The 6,750-nt window shown below is 32.4% G+C and overlaps 1 long non-coding RNA gene across 2 annotated transcripts; it reads left to right on the top strand.

The window, feature by feature from the left end:
• Positions 1-3,540: 3,540 nt before the first annotated feature.
• LOC142172859 (uncharacterized) lies at positions 3,541-6,096 on the top strand. Of its 2 annotated transcripts, none has more exons than XR_012701830.1 (3): positions 3,541-4,272; positions 5,253-5,590; positions 5,754-6,096. It is a non-coding gene; the product is annotated as an uncharacterized LOC142172859 (long non-coding RNA). The 2 variants fall into 2 exon arrangements; XR_012701829.1 differs by having other exon boundaries at positions 5,249-5,590.
• Positions 6,097-6,750: the final 654 nt, after the last annotated feature.

The raw sequence follows: 6,750 nt of genomic DNA, 5'->3' as shown, positions 1-6,750 counted from the left end.
TGACATGCACATATGACATATATGCATAGAGATGTGTTTTCCTCATGCTGTACGTTATCACATTATTCATGATTTTTCACACATGTTGACAGATGGACATAGTGATGCATTTGTTTTACACTGGTTATCTGGGAAAGAAAATGAAATATTTTATTTACTATTGAAATAATTTTTTGGAAGAATTACTGTTCTCAAATTATTCATATTTTTGGCAACTTCGGCAAACGATTTGGGTTTTCACTGATGTATTTGAAAGGAAGAACTATTATTTTTAAAATCATGATTCGGCTGAGCATTTTTATCTCTGTGTTGCTTCTGGTACTATTTGCTTTATGTTGTTATGGACTGTTGTGGACTAGTGGTTTTGGACCCGACCTTGGTAGAAGCTCGTCACTACTTTCAACTTACGACTAGGTTTATTACTTACTCAGTACATGGGGTTGGTTGTACTAATACTACACTTCTACACAGTTCGTGTAGATGTTGGCTGCTGTTGTTGCTGTGCTCGATGGTTGCGGGATCTGAAGATGTACCTGCATTCCTGTTGTAGCTGCCTCTTGTTCAGGGTAACCTTAGATTTATAAAAGCTCTGTTTATGTATTATCCAAACAGACTATGTATTTATTTCATTTCCGCTTTTTACACTCTATTCTTAGAAGCTCATGATTTGTACTACAAGTTCTTGGGAAGATGTATTGGTTTTAGATATTTTCTTTTAATTAATTTCATTGGAATTAGATTGTTGGAAATTGGCTTACCTAACAGGTTGGGTTAGGTGCCATCACGACTAGTGGGATTTTGGATCGTGACAACTAAATATGCAAAATACATAACTTAATTCATTAATATTTCATAATCAAAATTGTTACTTATGATTCAAGGTTATTCGAATTTATATACCATATAAATTTTTGAAAATTAATCTATACTACATTAAAAGCACGAAGGCCATTAACGAAATATTGTTCGCCATTTTACCCTCTTAAACTAGAGTTCACACTGGACAAAATAGTCATTTGATTATTTTTCTAATACTTAGTAATAGCAATCTAATTAATTTCCTAATATTTAGGACTTTGATATCAACTAAAAGTTTAATTATTAAGTCTTTCCTTATTTGAATTAGGTGAAAACTACTAATATGTAGGGATTTTAAAAAGGAGTAAAATTTTAATTAAATAAATATCTTTCTTTTGGTATTTATTATTTTGACATGAAAGATATTAAACAATCGTAATTATTTAATAAAATGGTAAATCTTTGTACTAAAAATTATCCAATGTTTTGCATCAACAAGCATCCGTATATATTTGGAATGTTCGTTTCGATATGCTTTTATGTTTTTGTATTCTTTTCTTTATCTCTGTGTTTCTTGTGAATTTATTTATGTAAGTTAAAAGTTCTTATCAAATTATCTTCTAGAATGTTTTTAAATCAAATGTGGCTCATTAATATTTTTATTTGCACGAAGGCCCTTAGCGAAATGTAGTTCGCCTTTTTACTCTCTTAAACTAGAGTTCACATTGGACAAAATAGTCATTTGATTATTTTTCTAATATTTAGTAATAGAATCTAATTAATTTCTTAATATTTAGGACTTTGATATCAACTAAAAATTTAATTAATAAATCTTTCCTTATTTGAATTAGGTGAAAACTACCAATATGTAATTTCCTTTGATGTTGGGAACAAATAATTAAGCCTTTAAATTAACTATTTAACAAGAATTAATTTAATTATTTTTTGTATTCATCATATAAGTAAAATTATTTTCAAATTGACAAAACGAATATGATACATAAATTTGTTTTGATAAGAATAGCATTAGTATTAAGAGTCAAATTCGTAAAAAAACAAACTTGAAGCAATCAGGAGAAAACAATAAAATACAAACTATATTCTAAAGGAATTGTCAGTTATTATTTTATTAATAATAATAATAATAATTATTGTTGTTATTATTATTATTATTTTACAAATGAAAACTTCTCTTATGTTCTATATTAAATTGTTTGATGTAAAAAAATATAAGTCATTTAGGCGTTACGTTTTCCCTTATCAATTTTTTCTATGAGTATAACACCAACTTCTTCATTCCCAAAATGGCAGAGATTTGTTTTTTTTAGTTTATTTTATTTGACAAATCTTTGTTGGTAATAGTATTTACATATTTTTTAATTTTGTTTTGTATTAGATCATAGAAATAACAATATTCTTTTATAAAATATTTCTATAGAAGTTCTCAGAAACTACAATAAGGCATCTAAGAACTTTTATGAAAAGAATTCTTTATTCACTGAGCCAGCTAAATAGTAATATATTTAGTAGTCATCATTTTCAAGAACTTATACATTTTTTTTAACTTTTATTTTAAAATTCAAACACATTGTTTATTAATTTTTTAAAAAGTATATTTTATTGATATAGGATACACGCGCAAAACGCATATCCTAAGGCTAGTATACGTATACATACGAAGGCTTTTGATCTTTCCATCCATATAAATTTTATTTAAAAAAAATACATAATAATATAGGTATACATACGAAGGTTTTTTATCTTCCCATGAGAGAATGATGATTTTATGGGATCAATGTTTTGGGATAATCAATAGTTATTAACTAATTTGGGAGGGAAATATTTTGGAAGGAAATAATGGCTATTAAGCCAAATATAAAATAGTTGGGTGTTACCATCGTTGGGCCATTATGAGTGTGGCCAAATAGCAGCACTCATACAAAATATGATATTCCAAGTATATACGAATTTCTAGTGGTATTCTCGCAATAACATTTGGACCAAACTGACAAACTTCAGCTCACTAACGAACCCAAAGTCTATGCACTTTTTCGGCACACGTTTCAACACACCCACCCACCATTCGATTTTTTTTTAGGTGGAATTTGTTCCATAAAATTCTTTTCAATTACTCCTATTTATCAATTAACTTCATATAATGTTTTAATTGAGTATTATTTAGTATAATTTTTGATACTCAAAAATTCCACCAAACCTTAATTTATTTTGCTACTCTCTTCGTCCCTTTTTATGTGTCATTATTTTAGACATGAAATGTAAAAAGAAAAAAAATTAAAACTTATAGCTTAAAACAAGTCAATATTGATGTTGCTTATAAACCGTCTCATTAAGGAATGAAACAAAAATTTTAAAATTAAATTATTTTTAAATAAAAATTATATCAATCTTTTTAGGATAGGTTGTCACTAAATTAGGACAGTGAAAAATATACTCATTATTATCTTCTTCAATAAAATATTTTTATAACAACAACGATATAACGATCTCATAAGTAGCGCCGGGAACGATGGATGTACGTGCACCTTAATTTTGTGGGGGGTGAAGAGACTGTTTTTGATAAATCCTAGCCAAAAAAAAGTATTTTTCAAAAATAAATTTGAGAAAAAAGAATAAAAAAATTACGATAAAAATATAGTAAAAAAGTAATCAATAAATACTTTTTAACTCAACCAAATAATTTTATTTTTTCCTATGAAATATCATGTTCCTAAAAGAAATAAACTATGTGCCAATTTTAGTGGTATCATTCCCCAGCATCTCCTCCCATCCCTTCTTCCCTTTTAACAAACCGATAAACTCATAATAGATCAGATTGAACTCTCTTTTCTTCTTTCTATTCAAAACACAAACAAATCCTCAAACTCCCAAATCTCTAAAATCTTGAAACTAAATTCCATGCCAATTCACAGTCAAAATCAAGAAACTCCAAATCCAAACTCAAAACCGAAAAAAATAATTTCCCTTTTCATAAAATGTGTAATTATGGCTTTAGTTCTCTCCCTTTTCCTTGTTTTTCTCCTTTTCTTAGGTTTCGCTGCCCTTGTCCTCCTCCACTTCTTAATCACCTCCACCGCCTTCCACCGTCGGCACCGCCGTCGCTACCACCGGAGAACACCGACAACCTCATCAACAGCGGCAACAACCTCGTATGATCTGCCTTGTGTTAATTACTGTGGGTCCCAGCAAACTGTTAAGGATTGTGCTATTTGTTTGGAGGGATTTAAGGAAGGAGAATTGTGTAGGAATTTACCCGGTTGTGGTCACTTGTTTCATGTGAAATGTGTGGATTCTTGGCTTACGAGGGTTCTCAATTGCCCCATATGTCGGAGTCGGGTTCGGGTCGATTCGGGTTATTCGGGTTCTGTTATTGGTGATGAAGATTGGAAGACTTGGTGGGCTGTTGGTGTTTCAGCTGGGTAGCTGCTTTTTTGCTGAATTTCTGCATTTTGGATTGTAAGTCTTTTGAAAAAGAAATATTTTTTTTTAATCTTTTTTTTAATGCTCTGTTTTGTACATATGTTTAGCATTGTAGTGTATGGTTTTGAATCCATCTTCAATGTTATTTTGCCTAGAGTGTCATTCACCCCCTCGTTCCAATTTCTTTTTTAGTCCATACCGGAAAAATGACATCTTTCAGTATTTAGTAACTATTTAATTTTAAAATGCCTATTTTATTCGTAACGAGATAATGGATAGTCATACCTATATTTAGACCAAAAGTTTTAGAAGTCCTTTTTTTCCTTAAATTGCGTGTCAAATCAAACACCTTCGCATAAATTGGGATGGATCGGAGGGAGTAGTTGATTAGGAATGACATTATTGGCTAAATTATAGTATCTAATAAAATGTTAAGTTTGTTGGAGTTTGTTCAATTTGATGTTATTAAATCTGAATAAAAGCTTAAGTACCTTATTGCACCAGCGTTATTAAAAGACAGTGCTTTATCGCTTAAAGTGATGAACCGATGCAAAAGCGAGGGATCATTGCTTCACTCGTTCACTCGTTATAAAAAGACATTGCTTCATCACTTTAAAGTGATGAACCTTGAAGCGAGGGATCATTGCTTCATGGTTGAAGTCGTGCGTTTCAAACAATGAGGTGCAAAGCGATCTCAGCTAGAAATGGTTGGTTCTTTGTGTCTTAACTTTTAGGAGTTGGATTATTATTGGAATTATGGTTTATTGGATGCTAAAATTAGTCATTTTAATTAGAAGTTAATCATCATAGTAGTACTAAATTCATATACTTTTGGTATTTTGTAGTTTCACTTAATTGTATGCTTCACTTTTTGCTTTTTCGCTTCAAGCCTCACGGGCCTTGTTGTGTTTTCGTGCTTTTCGCTTTTAAAAACATTTGATTGCACTAGTTTCATAATCGATAATGTTTCAATGAGAGTAGTAAAATTTGCCTTTTATCATTTGTCCCTTAGGTAGTGCCTTTCTTGCAAATTGACAATGCTTCACCTGTGAAATTATGTTTGCTCTGACTCTCCGAAAATGTCACCGGTATGTGTTATATCCTCTAGAAGTAGTGTGTTTTTGGAAGATCCGACACTGTTGCGGCAATATTTTGGAGAGTCTGCACAAAGAAGTAGTATGTCTTAAGGACTTTTAACATGCTTTCTCTATGCAATTACTTGTATTTTGTTCTGCTATACTAAAGTTTGAGAAGGGGAGCCTTGACATAACAGGTAAAGTTGCCCATGTGATCGGGAGGTCACAGGTTCAAGCCGTGGAAACAGCCTCTTGCATTATTCTTGCAGAAATGCAGGGTAAGACTGCGTACAATAGACCCTTATGATCCGGCCCTTTCCCGGACCCCGCGCATAGCGCGAGCTTAGTGCACCGGGCTGCCCTTTTTATACTAAAATTTGAGAAGTCCTAAAATATTAGAATGTTTAAGTTGATTAAAACCAACTTCTGATCTTACTCTAGGAACTGATGCCAGAAATCAGAAAACAGGAAACAGACTGAAGAGAATGGTGGAGTGGAATTGCATAGAGGCATTTTCTCGAAAAGTTGCTAACTGAACTCGTGAAGGATTAAACCTATGGCTTCTGATGGGAATTTCGTTCCACGACAGAAATAAACTGTAGTTTCGTTAATGTTCTTGTAGTGTAGTTTCTTCCCAAATTAATGATTTGGATATGATCATATGTATATAAATATCAGTTCTAGCGGGTTGCAAACGTAAATTTTGCCTTTCTAATTAGGTTCTGTTGAATGATTTGATGTGTAATCACATAAGGATGGGGTGTCACTCTTTCCCTCCATTGTGTATACTCTTGATCCCTAGTCTCTAAATTGTAGAGTAGATCTTTTAATGTTTAGTGGATAAATGGCCGTTTAACGTTTCAATCCTCTTGATCACCGGTTGTGAATGAACTTGGATATTGTTTTGTTAGTTCAGTTTCTACGTGCAATGAAGGGGCCTTAGAGCAACGGTTAAGATGTCTCCGTATGACCTATAGGTTACGGGTTTGAACCGTTATATTGCTTGCATCAGAGCCTACGGTAGGCTGCTTGCATCACACCCCCTTGGGGTGGTGCGTCCCTTCCCCTAACCTGCATAAATGCGGGATGGTTCGTGCACCGAGCTGTCCTTTTTGTTTCTACATGCAATCAACCTCTGTTCCATCAAGTTTGCTTCAATTTGGCAGTGAATTTTGGTACTTATAATGTTTCTCTAAATTCGTGGCATTTGGTAATGTCTTAACATCTTGGGGCTTTAATTTTTGGCAGTGAATTTTGGTGGCTATAATGTTTCTCTCAATTCGTGGAATTTGGTAGTCTTAACATCTTCTTGGGGCAATAGCAGTGAATCTAATAGGAGTTCTTATTTGCATAGAATTAGCCTGAGATGAGGTTAAATAGTACAAGTTGACTCGAACATCACGAGCAACAACATACCTAGTGTAATCTTACCAGTAAG

This window comes from Nicotiana tabacum, chromosome 18 (genome assembly GCF_000715075.1).
Source record: "Nicotiana tabacum cultivar K326 chromosome 18, ASM71507v2, whole genome shotgun sequence".
NCBI lineage: Eukaryota > Viridiplantae > Streptophyta > Magnoliopsida > Solanales > Solanaceae > Nicotiana > Nicotiana tabacum.
The sequence above is the reverse complement of the archived record's forward strand: the minus strand, read 5'-3'. Positions and strand labels throughout refer to the sequence as shown.